The sequence below is a fragment of the Dendrobates tinctorius genome, unplaced genomic scaffold (assembly GCF_039654945.1).
Source record: "Dendrobates tinctorius isolate UK_male_01 unplaced genomic scaffold, ASM3965494v1 ptg000082l, whole genome shotgun sequence".
NCBI lineage: Eukaryota > Metazoa > Chordata > Amphibia > Anura > Dendrobatidae > Dendrobates > Dendrobates tinctorius.
The window spans coordinates 8,736,100-8,751,666 of record NW_027361750.1 but is presented as its reverse complement, the minus strand read 5'-3'; the positions used below and the strand labels follow the sequence as shown (position 1 = coordinate 8,751,666).

The following is a 15,567-nucleotide window of genomic DNA, read 5'->3' as shown; positions in this document are numbered from 1 at the left end:
TTGGGGTTGCTTTGCTGCCTCTGACACTGGACTGCTTGACCGTGTGCATGGCATTATGAAGTCTGAAGACTACCAACAAATTTTGCAGCATAATGTAGGGCCCAGTGTGAGAAAGCTGGGTCTCCCTCAGAGGTCATGGGTCTTCCAGCAGGACAATGACCCAAAACACACTTCAAAAAGCACTAGAAAATGGTTTGAGAGAAAGCACTGGAGACTTCTAAGGTGGCCAGCAATGAGTCCAGACCTGAATCCCATAGAACACCTGTGGATAGATCTAAAAATGGCAGTTTGGAGAAAGGCACCCTCCTAATATCAGGGACCTGGAGCAGTTTGCCAAAGAAGAATGGTCTAAAATTACAGCAGAGCATTGTAAGAAACTCATTGCTGGTTACCGGAAGCGGTTGGTCGCAGTTATTTTGGCTAAAGGTTGTGCAACCAAGTATTAGGCTGAGGGTGCCAATACTTTTGTCTGGCCCATTCTTGGAGTTTTGTGTGAAATGATCAATATTTTGCTTTTTGCTTCATTCTCTTTTGTGTTTTTTCACTTAACACAAATTAAATGAAGATAATAATACCAAAGAACTTGTGTTTGCAATCATTTTCAGGAAGAAACTGAGTATTATCTGACAAAATTGCAGGGGTGTCAATACTTTTGTCCACATATAATTGTAGGCTTTAGCCCAAGGGAGGATTCACATAGGCAGGTTCCCAGCAACGAGAATCTCCTTATCGTGGCTGCCGGGTACATATGAATTGGCCAATTTATGCACGAAGTATTCTCAGTTTTACTAATTTTCCAAGCAGTAATGCAATTCAGATAAGCACCTGTTCACACCTGATTTCTGTTTGGAAGTGACAGTCAGTCTTTTGATATTTGCAGATTATCAGTACAGTTTTCCAGTACCATTTTTACAATTTAATACTATGCTGTGCTTATATAGCCCCATCCATATTGCGTGTTGCTTTACAGACAAAATCACTGTCCCTGTTGGGGCTCACAATCTAATTTCCCTATCAGTATGTCTTGAGTGTAGGAGGATACCAGAGAACCCAGATGAAACCCACCAAATATGTGGGGAGAGCATTCAAACTCCTTGCAAATGTTGGCCTTGCAGCGATTTGAACCCAGGACCCCAGCGCTGCAAAACATGTTTTCCCAGGCGATACTGCTTCAGTTAAAATGCCATGCTGTTTTCCTGACACTTTTTTGCCATCTTTTGCTTTATACTTTCAAGATTAGAGATTTTCCAACTTCTCTGAAGAATAAGCATGTCACTACTTTTAAACGCTTGAGGTTTCTGAACCCTGGATCGGGTGTTATAAGACAGAACATTTGCACAGCAGAATGGTTTTGACACTGCTGTGCATTTATGGTCGTTTTATGGGGCGCTTCCTTCAGGAAATTTCTGGGCTGAATCAGCATGAAAAAGATGCTGTGTGCACATAGCCAAACGCTGATGGTAAGACCTGGCACAGAAGAAACGCTGATGGAAATCTGTTCTGATGTTGCAGATTTTCTGCACCTATTGGCTAGACTAGGTTACTTATGTTTTTTCCATTGTGTGGTTTTGTTTTTTAAGCACGATTGTGACTTTGCGGCATTTGTCTCTTTTTGGTACGTCATCGTTTAAATAAAGCTGCTTTGGGTTTGGTACTTCCTTGAATTTGGCTAAGGCAAAACGTTATCTGTGCGGTCACGTGTGGCTTACAGTCGGATTTTCTACATTTAATGCAATCATTACATGGGGGAAAGTGCACGTATAATACTCTGCGTTCCTGCAAGAAAAGTGATCTTCTACGGGTTTCTGAGTTGCACCGCAGGTCCGTTTCCGCTGTAGAGGGCACGAGCCTACTAATCCCATCTACGTTGCCGGTACTGTAAAATGCTGCATTCTTGTGCAGCGACGATACGCCGCACCGTGGGAACATAACCTTGGGGTTCATTTATACGCCGCTTGTGGTGGGGTCACTCATATTTCAGAAATCCGTGCACCTGCTGGAGATACGGCCTCCTCCAGTAGTGGGTTTACAGTGCTGGCAATTTCTTGCCTGTGTGATTACATGTTCTGCCTAAATAATATTATTTGTTTCTCCTTTTCCCATAGAGGATTCTACAAATATTACTTCCTGGTAGATACATTTTCACTTTCGCGTTGTTGTAGATTGCAGTACATGGCATCCGCTCTGTAGTTCAGCCTTTTTAACATATTTAATGGGCGGAAAACGGTGTAAAGTGTTCCCAGCCCCTTGGTGGATGTGAGCTGCATTTACCAACTTGTTTGCTGTGGGGCTGGCCTGATTACATAAGCCAGCAGCAGCTCTCTGGTGCCTCCCCACCACCCCCAGCCCTTCCTCCAGTGCCTGCACCCTGTAATGGGAGTCTGGAGGCAGATGTCAGAGGTGGGGCCCATGGCTCCCAATCAGCTCAGTCACACTGGCACATTAGCTCAGAGCGGAAGGAGCATTGCTTTTATTTTATGTGTCATTAATTAATCAGTGTCCACAAGCTCCAGAGTGAGCAAGCCTATATGTGTGTGCACTGGGAGGCGGATGCAGTGCTGCGCCATGTAACATGCCAGCAGCAGCAGGATGGTGTGTGAATGCATCCCTATGGGGCTGTAACCTGTGTGTGGCTGCATTCAGCCCAACTCTGCTCAAATCCTCTTAGCTTCTCCCCCTCAATCTGCTTCTTAGCTCAGTCTCCCTGCCAGGGTCTGTAATAAAGATGCCAGCATTGAAGATGGAGCGTTTCTCCCATGCAAGGCATAAGTGGACCTCGGCTGACAAACGGTTAAAGTCATAAAAGGTAGGTTGTTGTCCCAGCAGCATAGGAGGCTGGTGCTGGTCTGCAGGCAGGGCTGCTGGGGAAAGCATCATCCTGGCCTGGCTGCCGCCTCTGCAAGGGATCAGGCCGTGAAAGTTATTGTGGGGACCAGAGAGAAGATGCTACTGCAGGGATGTGGGGAGTGTATGGCAAGAAAGCGGAGAAATGTGGGCATGCATGCTGGGAATTGGGCCCTGGTCACATTTTGCTTACTTTGTTTCCCAACTTTGATGTACTATATGTAGGGATGAATGTTATTTCTATGTATTACAGGAAATAAAGCGGCACTAGTCCCGTGTGCAGGAGGGTGCAAGTCCCCGAACCACAGATCAGTGGTGCATTTTTGATGTTTTATTTGTGTTTCTTGATGCTAAATCATTTAGATCCCTAGGGAAAAACTACAGTAAAAACGTACTGCATTTATTTATTTTTTTTAAATATGCATCACAACCAAAATGCAAGGAAAAAACATGCTACTTTTTTTTTTCTGCATGTAAGGGTGTGCGCACACGCTGCGGATTCTGCTGCGGTTCCACAGCGGATTTGGCCGCTGCGGATCCGCAGCAGTTTTTGCTGTGGTGTACAGTAGCATAATATCCTATGGAAAAATAAACTGGCTGTGCAGACGCTGCGGAATTTTCCACTCGGATTCCGCTGCGGTTTACCATCTCCTCCATTGTAGAGTTGATAAACCGCAGGGCAAAATCGCAGGCTAATCCACAGGTAAAACCTCAGGTCTTTTGACCTGCAGATTTACCTGCGGATTTTACAAAAATCTGTGTGGCCAAATCCGCAGAGCATTCTGCAGCGTGTGCACACACCCTAAAAATGAGTGAGCGATCCCTTATCCCATCTCCTGGCCATCAGGCAAGGCTTCTAACAGCTGACAATTGGCCATATATTAAAAGCCACCAATGATCTCATGTTTTGCTTCCAGCACAATTGATGCATGATTACGTAAAATGGCCTTCTCATGCCGGAGCTAGGGAATTAGATATTACTTCTTAGGGAGCAAAATTAACAAACGCTTAATGAAGTCTCCTCCTGCCATATGGTCTCCCCCCCCCCCCCCCCTTCATCTGTCAGAGTAAATCCTGTTAGACTGGTTGCCACACTCGGGCCACATTGTGGAGACGGTTTGTGTTGTAGGACTGAAGGTTCTCGTGTCCTCCTCGCTCACGACTTGGATCCTGGCTCTTACGTAACGCTCGAGTGTTTGCCTCGCGGCTCTTATTCTGTTACCTTGGCTACCTGTTCCGTGTCTGTGTGTCGGCTGGTAAAGTGATGGCTGCTCTGTCGGCGTGGCTGTCGCTCACTGACCTGATAATTGCTGTGTTATATACATTGTTATAAATACAAATAGCATTCATTGTATATATCTGCTGTGTAACATCAGAACATATATACTCCTCCATCAGCATGGGAAAGAAAAGCCTAGAAATGTCCTACTGTGTTTATTAGTCCGTGGGCGCTGCTTTTGTCACAGCAACTGAAAATACGTTTGCGTGAACTTGGCCTAAGGGCTCCCTCACGTTTCTGTTAATTTGGCGTATGACATCTATCCGTGGTTCTCACAGACAAACTATACCAGTGTGTACTGGTCGCCGGAGGGTACTAGTCTGCTTCGGGGCTTTTTGCATGACCGATTTTTATTGATTACAGATTTATTTTTTTGTGTGGATGGAGCAGTGCAATTCAAGGCTATGGGCCCCTAAAAAATTGCTACTCCCAGATGCCTTCCTTGTGCTGATCTTTTCCCCCTACTTCTAGGTAGGAGAAAGTAGAAAAACTTTTTAGCCTCATCCGAAAAAAAAACCTTCTGAAACGTGAACCAAATCCACTGATAAAACTAGAACCATTTTCCTTGTATGTAAAAAGAAACCGGCGTCTGATTTTGCCCTAGGGCCGCTCTGCCGTCTTGTTTTTAAGAATAGACATGAGAATTGTTGTAAGCGCAAATTGGTTGTTTCACTGAAGCAGACGGAAGCAGCGGGTCAGTGGTGGGCCCCATAATAATCAATGGGGTCACTCTGCTTTTGCTTCCTTCAGTTATGTAACGGATCCATTATTTACCGTACATGAATTCTGTTAGTTGCAGACAAAAGGAATGTCTAAACGCAACATAAACTAACCCGCGCATTGTTCCACACACGTTTGTTATGCATATTGTCACCTTACGCTATGTTCCTATACATTGAGTACCTGCACACAGTAAGTATTTGGAGCAGACTTTTCTGCAAAAAAAAACAAAAAAAACAAACAAACCTCTCTTGGCAGGAAAAATGCTGCGTAAAACACATGCATTTTTTAATGCATTTTTTTTCCATTCATTTGAATAGCTGAAAAATTTGACATTCTGCAGACTTGAAACTGCTTCTTATCAGCAAAGAAAATATCAGCAGCCTATGACTGAGGTTTTAGGAATCTTTCTCTTTGCTGGTACAGTGAAATGCTGATTTGTTTTTTTTTGTTTTGTTTTTTTTCTGTGAAAACTCAACATTTGAACAAGTCCATACATTGCTTTCTGCTGAGCGCTACGTTGGGGTTTGTCAGAATCCCTTTTTTTTTCATTGATTCAAATGTAAGGGTATGTGCACACAGAGCTTTGTGGTGGTGCGGATTTTGTTTATCTGCGGTTTATCTGTGGTTTTGCCCTGCGGTTTCACACCTCATAATGGATGAGGTGTGAAACTGCAGCGTTTCTGCACAAAAGAATTGACATGCTGCGGATTGTAAACCGCAGCAAAACCGCGCGGAAAAATCTGCAGCATGTGCACAGTGTTTTCCAGTTTACCATTGAAAACAATGGTACTGTACAACACACCTAAGTCTGCTGCAGAAACACTGCGGATCCGCAGCAGAATCCGCACCGTGTGCACATACCCGAAGATTTATCAGAATCCACGGATTCCGACTGAGATATGCGGTGGATGGAATCACTTCGTGAACACTGGCCTCCATCCTGGCACTGTTCATCTTTTTCAGTCGTGCAGAAAAACATGGAGGATTTTTTTTTTTTTTTTTTTTTTCATGTCTGGAAATGGCAAACACTGTCAGACGGTGTCCACACTGACTCGGCGTGCCTCAGAATAGTGATTGGCTTTGTCGGGTTTCGTAAGGTATTACTCCGTGGAAGCGCTGTATGTGTGAACCTAGCCTTAAACAGTTCTGTAAGAAGATAGAAACTTGTACACGTGCCATAAGTTATGGGGGCACTGCTAGTGTGCACCTGCTCCATAAACAGTATGATCACAACTGGTGGAGCATCCTCGTGGTATGACTGTCACCACTGACATTGAGCAATATAATAATACAGGAGTTCTATACACAGGTGGGCTTACAAGGATATGGTCAGTGACAGAATATTTTTAGTAGTATCTTTTACCTTTGTATCTGCCCAACATACCAGCCAGTGGCAAACAAGTCCAGCTGCCACGGCCCAACGTTCTGTGCCATGGTTAGGTGTCAGAGGATGTGACGAGAGGAGAACCTCATTATAGACTTTGCAGTTCCGCCGCCTTTTTATCACATCTCTTGGCACATAATTTACGAGTATTTTTATCTCTGCAGAATGCATACATATAAAGTGAACCTATGTACATGTTCCTCGTGGTGTCGATTATCGCTATCTGGGGATCGACGGATAAATGTTTTTCTTTCAATATTGACTTTCTGTTTATCCTCTTGCTTTTTATGTGCCGAAAGTGAGTGGAGTGTGGCGCTCGTCGTCTTCGGCTGGATGTCGAGCTTGAGAAATACGTGTAATGTTTGTTTTCTATTTCTGTCCTCCAGCCGGCTGAATATATTTATTTTCATCTGTTTGCCGAATAAAGAAAAAAGTGCGCCTTTCTTCTCCGGGGAAGTGATTGTTTTTCCTGCCCTCCTAATGTACTTGTCTATTATCTCCACACTCCAGTGAAATAATTGACAGGCGCCGCACACGCAGCGATCAGAGTGCATATAAATTCTCCAGACCTGTCGGGGATTAGGTTCTGGAGTGATCCGAGAATGATAACGAGAGAAGATTTGGCGTTCAGGACTCTCAGAAGACACGGGAAAACTTGCTTCAGCCATAGAGGAGGCCATATTGGCTGCCGCGAGGAGTGAATGAATTGATTTTCATCATTTGGCGATAGAAGACCAGGGATTAGGCTAAATTCACACGCAGTAATTTCACGCTGAGACGGCCATATAAATCGGAGCGCAGTGCACGGACTGGCCGTCGGCTCTCCCTACCGTAGCGTGACAGCCTCCTAGAAACACATGAAGCGGTCACACTCCGGTCTTTAGGGTTGCCGGACAGTCGGTGCACCGTGTTCCAATCACGCTCCGATTTATATGGCCGTCTGACTGTGACCTTAAAATAACAGGATGGAATCGGCCTAAATCTTTTGTATTTTACTTGTGGATTTTGGTCCAGACTGACGAACACATTTTATCACAATCAAATTTTATTGGGAAAGTCTGCAGCAACTTCACCGCAATGTGGGAATCCAGCCTTACGTCTTCTATTACGTCTTGTGAACATGAACTTGGCAAATAGATCTTCCAAAAAGGCCGGATTCACACATTGCTGTACAAGGGACTGCACAGCGCTAGTGCATAGGGGTTTAACTTAGCCTAGAGTTGGCAAATGGCAGTCACTGGGCGCTCGTTATATTAATACGTGACGTTCTGCCATAAAGGTGTAAGATGGGAATATCCCTTTAATGAGACATAAATTAAGGCACATAGTAGATGTCCAAATTACAGGAGACTAATGAATAGTATGGCATTCAGTAGGAGTCTCTAAGGCTTGGTTCACGTTTAACCATATAAGTGTCCACCAAGTTGTTCATAGTGGATTTCTATTAATATTGTTTTTAACCCCATTATTTTTTTCTAGGTAAAACTAATAAATTCAGCTTTACTTGCACTCCATTGCTCCAACAATGCCTGTCTGCTGGCATTCTGGCTCTTTGATGGCAGTGAATGTGACCGCTGCAGCCTATCACATGGCTGACTACTTAGGCATCAGTTGAGCTGCACAGGTTAAAAGCTGTATTTATGGGAAGCCGTTTTAATGGGAATCCGACCCCAGGTTCTGCTACCCCATCTGAGAGCAGCATAATGTAGATTCAGGGGCCACGATTCCAGCAATGTGTCACGTACAGGGCTGCTTGCTGCAATTTTGACTGGAACGTTTATGTCCTGCAAATCTAACCAGTTCTCTGAATGCTGAACTCTTTATAACCCCACCCCCATCACTGATTGTTGGTGGTTACTGTGCATAGGCAGAAAGCCACCAATCAGTAATGGGGGCGGGATTATACTGTATACAGCTCATGAATATGGAGGACTACATTGCAGCATGTTCAGTAGTCCTGTATTGATCTCTTGCTGATATAACAATAATTTTATACAAACTTAAGTAAGCAGCCCAGAAAGTAACACATGGAATTAGAGTCTCTGCCCCTACATTATGCTGATCTCCGATCCGGTGGCAACAACCTTATGACTGATTGTCGTCTATGCCTTAACTAGATACAAGATTTTGCACTTTGTGTACTGGTTCATTATCCTGTAAAAAGCTGCAATGTTTTTTCGTCCTTTCTCAAGGAGACTTCTATGTTCTCACTGAACACAAAGCTGATCGCATAGCAAACTTTGGGATTTTTTTCTGACACACATTCCCCAAAATCATGGACATGTGAGCAGTTCCATAGACTACAATGGGTGTGTGTTCTACCTGTGAAAACCACAGATATAGCCCATATGTGAAAAACAGACTTCTGAATGAGGCCTAAAAGTGTGCGATTCTTTGCGTGATCCCCATTTATCAGACATACTATATTTACTGCTAGATTGTCACCGTTTCAGATTTACAACATTGTATTTCATTAATTTTTTTTGTTTTTTCCCCAGGAAATAATGTCCAGATTTTGCAGTTTCTCCAATTGTAGCACCGCATTTGAGGAGATGGTTCCTGTCTAACTGAAAGGTGCGTAAATTGTACATGGCTGTCAGCTGCGGGAATATGCGACACACCGGAGGATGCAGAACGCTTTGTGTGTTATTTGTCCTAACGAAGGGGGTCACCGTATTCAGATCTACTTCTTGCCTTTTTTCAAACTTGCAGCATCTTTTCATTATCTGTTTGTAATTGGAAACACAGACCCCACCATTGCTTTCTTATATCCCCTTCATATTGCATAATAAGCAATTCAGGAACTCATGTTTTCTGAAAAGATGAGTCTGTGATGGTCATAGATCAGATTCTGACCATAGAAAGCAGGTACAGTGTAGACCAACAGTTATGCCATCCTGCCTGGCAGGGCCTACTCTTTATGACTATGGGCATTTAAAGGGGCTGTCCATCACCTGTCAGATCTGCATTTGGATGTGGGAGGCTGTGCTGACCTTGCAGCAGTGGCCACCACCAATATACCTGCTGACCATGCGTGAGACCTGGTGAGTGCCTCTTGTTCCAATGTCGGCAGTACCATTTTGCTCCCACAGTGAGAGGCTCTGGATGACCCACCCCTTTAATTCTCTTGCAGGAATATTAGTATGCTATGTGAAATAGTAAAAAAGCAGGGTGCTAGAGAGACTTGTGGAGTGGCACAGGTTACCTTTTGTTGTGAAGCGATCCACGACTTAGGGTCCCGTTATACTAAACGACGCACCAGAGATCCCGACAATGTTACGACCTGGTCAGGATCGCTGGTGCGTCGCTACATGATCGCTGGTGAGCTCTCAAACAGGCAGACTCACCGGCGATCAGGACAAGCAAGGACGCTGGTATCCAGGGTAAATAGCCGGTAACTAAGCGCGCGTCACTTAGTTGCACTCTGTTTACCTTGGATACCAGCGTGCTCGCGCTGGGAGCTGGTATCCTTGGTAAACGGCGGGTAACTAAGTGCGCACGGCGCTTAGTTACCCGCTGTTTACCTTGGATACCAGCCCCTAGCGTCTGCTTACGGCGCTGGAAGCTCACTGATCGTTGGTCTCCCGCTACCATACGCAGCGATGCGCACTGGCCAGCGGGAGACCAACGATCAGAAAATGGCCCAGGACATTCTTTCACGATCAGCGATACCCGGGGGGGGGGGGTCACTGATGCGTGCCACACACAGCGAGATCGCTGGCACATCACAAAATTGGTGACGCATCAGCGATCTCGCTGTGTGTGAAGTACCCCTAAGTCAGCCAGGAGGTAAATCATCAAATATGGTCAATTTGTTGTAGAAATTTCTGTGGTTAAAAATTACCGTTCTTCCATACATCTGAATGGGGTTGTTTCAGCAGCATGTACTGTACATTTTTTTTTTTTCCCTGCAAGTCCATTCACATGAATGGGACAATTGCAGAAATGTTTGCAGCAAATTTACTGCAATGATATATCCATGTTTGCGTTGGTTTCGTGCTTTGAACACTATGCAAAAGGACAAAACTACATCTGATTTAATAATGAGAAATAATACGTGACTGCATTTACACGTGGCCAGGTATAATAGAACATTTATTGTTTACATTGATCAGAGTCTTGGATGATGAATTGGATATAGAATTGTGGTATCTTGTACATGGGCTACTTGTTGTCGGCAGAGAGATCTGTTTTTCCCCTAATTTACTGCCCTCTTTGTTTTATATCACTTCCTTTCTGTTCCTTAATTTACAGTTAAAAAAAAGTTAAAGAACATTTAAAATAATAAAAAAATCAGTCTCTTCACAATTAGACAGGGTTGTTCATGTAAGGTTTAGTGGACAATAGCATCTGTGGGCAAAAAACGGCAAAATTCGCCTTTATAATAGTTAAACCACCATGTGGAGCATTGTTGAATTGGCCTCATCTGAAGGCCTAAATTGTTTCTGGAAATGTTCCTACACCTGTGCTGAAGTCTGTACAGACAATGACTCTGGAATATCGTTGTCACAAGCCACTTGGGAGGATGCATAGGAATTTCTGCAGTTGCTGCTGCGTGAATATACCACAGGGGCAATTTACTAATCCTCTGCTGTGTAATCTTAAGATCCCTGAATACTTCCTTAAATGGATTTTCCACTGCAGGACAACCTCAGCTTAATCAATTCATGACTCTAGAGAATAAGAACGGTGTATACGGATGCCCTGAAGAGGTGCCAATCCGGTGATCTTGGTGCTAAAGAGTGACGTGACTTGTGTCGTGTTCACACTGCAGCCAATGAGCGGTCGCTCGTCAGCTGCAGCTTTTCACTATTTTGTCAGAACTGACGAAGTTGAGATGAGCTGCAGCTGACGAGCGACCGATCATTGGCTGCACCTTGCACGTGACACATCAAGTCATGTCACTTTCTGAGAACAGCGGCGCCGCACAACCCCTTTTAAGCTAGAAAGTCTTAAAACTCACCACATTTATCTGTGGCTCTTCTTGGATGATATTTTTGCATATTTTTAGACCCATATCTAAGTTTACATCAGCATTTGGTTGGCTTACTTGGTGCCATAATCGTTTGCCATAATTTCAAGTTTGTTTATTACCGAGAATGAGCGGGTAGTGGGCTGGAAAGTAGAGGCAGGGGAGAGCCCCAAACCTGGCTGGTGCTCTTTGGATAACAGTGAAGGTAGTAGGTCATCAGGGGAAATGGGATAGTCTAGGTCACAAAGCCCTTAGCGAGAGAGGCGTAGAAAGAGAGAAGCAGAAGGGGCGCGAAGATTTTTACTATTGAGCACCTCTTCGCAGAGATTTATTTTCTGACCACAACCCTTCTCCGTATGTCCTATTGGGGTATGTGGGTGTTATTAGGAGAATCCTGTACTCGGGACCTTTTTCTGTATAAGCTTTTATTCTCAAGCACTGTCCTACTGTATTGCGTATTTCCACAATCATTTGTAAGAAAACTGTAATTTTACATTTATCCTGAAGTGGATTGAAAAATGAAAAATTGCTGCTGGATACTTTTGACAGTGGCCTGCAGAACAAACGGGCATCTTGAAAGACTTTTTTTTTTTATTTGTTTAACACCAAGGGGAAAAAAAATCTAATCGAAAAACTACATTCGATGATACCTCCTCTCTATTGCTCATTGAAGTGCAAAATTTAAGGAAATCATCATATCTTGGGCCACCTTGAGCCATCTTGGTTGGTCAGAAGCTCTGGGAGTGCTGGCAGTGTGGGTATTACATGGCATAAATACAGATAATGCTATTAATAAAAATTATATATTACTAAGGTGGTGAGCACATATGCCCTCACAGATGAAGATGTCATTGCTCTCCGCTTCTATGTGTGGTAATTTCAGTAATGATCCCACAAGTTCATAGATGGAAATGAAGCTGCACAGTTTCTACAATCTGCCATCTTCCTGTTCATCTCTACAAGCCTGGCACATGGAGTCCTAGGCCTCCTGTGGTTAGCGTCCATGTCCTGCCGAGATTTCACCCAGAAGTCTGTATTTTTATCAGAATGTACGGTATCTTCTGCCATTCCCTTTTACTTCTGGTTATAGAGTCCGCTCAGGAAGTCCAGAGACGTAAATCATCACAAAATGTACTTGTGTTGCGGTGAATCAACAAGTTCCTTCCTTCTTCAGGTGTTTTTTTTCTATATTTCCTTGCTCACGAGCAAAACATAGCCGAACAATAATGGCGATGGAGACCTGAAGAAGTACAGGCGCCAGTATATCCTGATCAGGCGGAGAGAATGTATTTGTGTGGGCAGCTTTAAAGGGCATTTATGAGTAACGGGATAACATGGGACCTAAGTTTAACGCTGTCGAATGAACAGGCCATAGGCTGGAAATGGCAGCACTCACATTTTTGTAGTCTATAGGCATCTTCTGCCTAAGAATAACAAAATGAGCGTTCCTTACCTCGCACCTCGCACTGCTCCAGTGTTGTCACCAGTCATTGTTGATATGGCTGTAGTGGCGACGTGTGACTGCCGCAGTTACGCCAAATTGACATGGAGGGTAAAAGGCCTTTTACATAGTGAAGGGTAAACTTGTGCAGCGGTTGAAAGATCTGCAAGAATTTGCTTACTTGTCGTTGATGACGTCTTTTATTATGGTTGTTTGGTTGTACATCTACTTCTATAAAGTGGGCGTCTGCTACTTATCAGAAATAGCAGGAGAGGCGGAAAACACATTCACACAAGCGATCGCAATAATGGAAAAAAGACATTGCAGCCTATAACACTAGCGAATTGTGTACATTATTAGTCACCAGACCCGTGTATCAACCAGTCGCTTCCAAATCCGGTGAGCATTGGGCATCACAGTGGTGGGAATGACAGATGCAGCATCAGTGATTATCTAAGGATATCTCCAGACCCAGCTGAAAAAAAACAACACCGATGGCAGTCACTTCCCAAATATATTACAACTTCACGTACATGAAAGTGTGAATTGATGACGCATTGCGGAAATGAGATTGTGGTATGTGCTTACAGATCATTGGCAGCTGTCAACATGGCAGCCATCAGTCAATGATCACGTAAATATGGTCAGCAGCACATTCCTTTGTGAAAAAAGACTAAATGGAATCTGTGCGATTTACATTGGTCCCTGTAAAAAAAAAAAAAAAAAAAGTCCTTGAAATGTGACTTTATTTTACAGCAACATTTATTTTGCTGACAGGTCCTGAGGTAGTGTATTGTTTCAGGACGCTTCTGCTGCATTATACATTTTTTAAAAAGGCGACTCTAAGGTACACAATGTTTTTTAAGCAGTAGGTGCTTCGGGAAAATGCTGGTGGTGTTGTTCCTAAAGCGTCTTCTCCGCTTCTTTATTTGGTCATTTTGGCTGCAGCTCTGCTACCATTGTATTTTTTTCCCTAAAACTATATACATAAACTAGTGAGCAGAAGCTTGTTGAAGAATAGTCAGGTCGTTTTTTAGCTGCTTCACAACAGTCAAAAAGTGAAGTGGTTAGAAGAAGCTCAAAAAAACCTGAATATATGCACAGCAATGTTCATTCGTTTTAGCATTTTTAGTGGGCTGTTTCAGGCTGAATCCACCTGAAAAGGATGTTATATGCACATACACATCAGCCGCTCTATACTTCCCTCTCCCATGTACAGCTCCCATGCACTTCTCACCTTCCTGAAAAACCTCAATCCATCTTGCCCAAACACATCACACAAAATAATTTCTTACAATTCCAATAACTATTTGCTCTTTATCTTCCTTCTCCTACTGACCTCAGGAGACATCTCCCCCAACCCTGGTCCACCATCCCCCAACCTCAACCCCCCCCAACCTCAACTCCTACCCTACCTCACATCGAAACCTTACTAACCTTATTAATGTTAGTTGCACTCCTCCATTTCTTTCGTGGATTCCAGAGGACACAATTAAAAGGTCTGTATGTAACAAACTTCCTTTCCTACACAATTACTTTCTGAGCAACTCTCTCAATCTGTTGGCCCTCATTGAAACATGGATTCAGGATTCTGACACTGTCTCCCCTGCTGCCATTTCACATGGTGGCTTACAATTCTCCCATTCCCCAAGACCCACAAACAGACATGGCGATGGAGTCCTGTCCCCACAATGCGCTTTCCAGGTCATCCCCTCAGTTCTATCACTCTCATTCCCTTCTTTTGAGGTCCACACCATCAGGCTCTTCCGTCCCCTCTCCCTCAAAGTAGCGATCATATAACGGCCCCAGGCTCACCCACCCACTTCCTTGACCATTTGTCTGCCTGGCTGCCACACTTCATGTCCTCAGAACTACCAACCCTTATCGTGGGACACGTCAACATCCCCATTAACAGCCCCACTTCCTCCTCTGCCTCCCAGCTCCTATCACTAAGGCTAGTTTCACATTAGCGTTTGGAGGCGCAGCGGACACTCGCTGTGAAGCTCCGCCCCCTGTCGCGTCGTGCCTTCTCCGGTCAGCTCCACCGATAAGCGCATGCCGCTGCATGCAGCCTGCGTACCCTATACCCTATCTTTAGCATTGGGTACGCAGGCCGGGCGCAGGTATGCTTTTGCTGCCGCATGCGTCCTTTTGACAGTGCGGCGATCGCACCAAAATCTTGTCCGACTCTGTTCAATCTCCTACCTAAATAACTCACGGCTTCCCCTCTCTGACCACAACAATCTCTCCTTCACGCTCACCAATCCTCGCTCACCCCAGCTCACTCCTACCTACCACACATTCAGAAATGTACAAGCCATTAACCCTCATACACTAGCAGACTCCCTACACTCATCATTGTCCTCATTCTTCTCATTTCCCTGTCCTGATCTGGCTGTACATCACTTCAACGACATTCTTAGGCTGCTTTCACACTTCAGGCTTTCTGAATCCGGCGGCCTGCGGTGAAAATGTGCAAAATATGATCCGGCTATATGTGTCACTGGATCCATTTTTTTCCCCCATTGACTTACATTGGTGCCGCATAGACACGTTGTGCATCCAGCTTTTGCCGGATACGGCAAAATGTGACGGTGCGGTGTCCAGAAAAAACGTTACATGTAACGTTTTTTTTCTGTGTCGGACCGCTTTTTTAAACAGCGCATGCCTGGTAGATTTTCTTTGGCATGAATGTTAACCCTGTAAGCGGCACAAAATAAGTCTCTCTCTCTCTCCCTCGTCCTATAACTTTAAATTTCAAACATTGCTGACTGAAACGAATCCGTCAAGACAAAGGATCTCAAACGGAAACGGATCCGTTTTTTTAATCTTTGCCGGATTGCGGCTGACTTAAAAAAACTGAAGTGTGAAAGTAGCCTTAGGCTGGTTTCACATTTGCTTCTGTGTGCGCAGGGTTTGATCCG

The 15,567-nt window shown here is 44.3% G+C and overlaps 1 protein-coding gene across 2 annotated transcripts in view; it reads left to right on the top strand.

Moving 5' to 3' along the window:
- NCOA2 (nuclear receptor coactivator 2) overlaps window positions 1-15,567 on the top strand; it is a 246,723-nt gene that overhangs the window by 100,019 nt on the left and 131,137 nt on the right. For both annotated transcript variants that reach the window (XM_073583865.1, XM_073583867.1), the window contains exon 3: window positions 8,729-8,804. The gene's annotated coding sequence lies outside the window, so the exon portion shown is untranslated. The remainder of the gene's footprint in view (window positions 1-8,728; window positions 8,805-15,567) is intronic.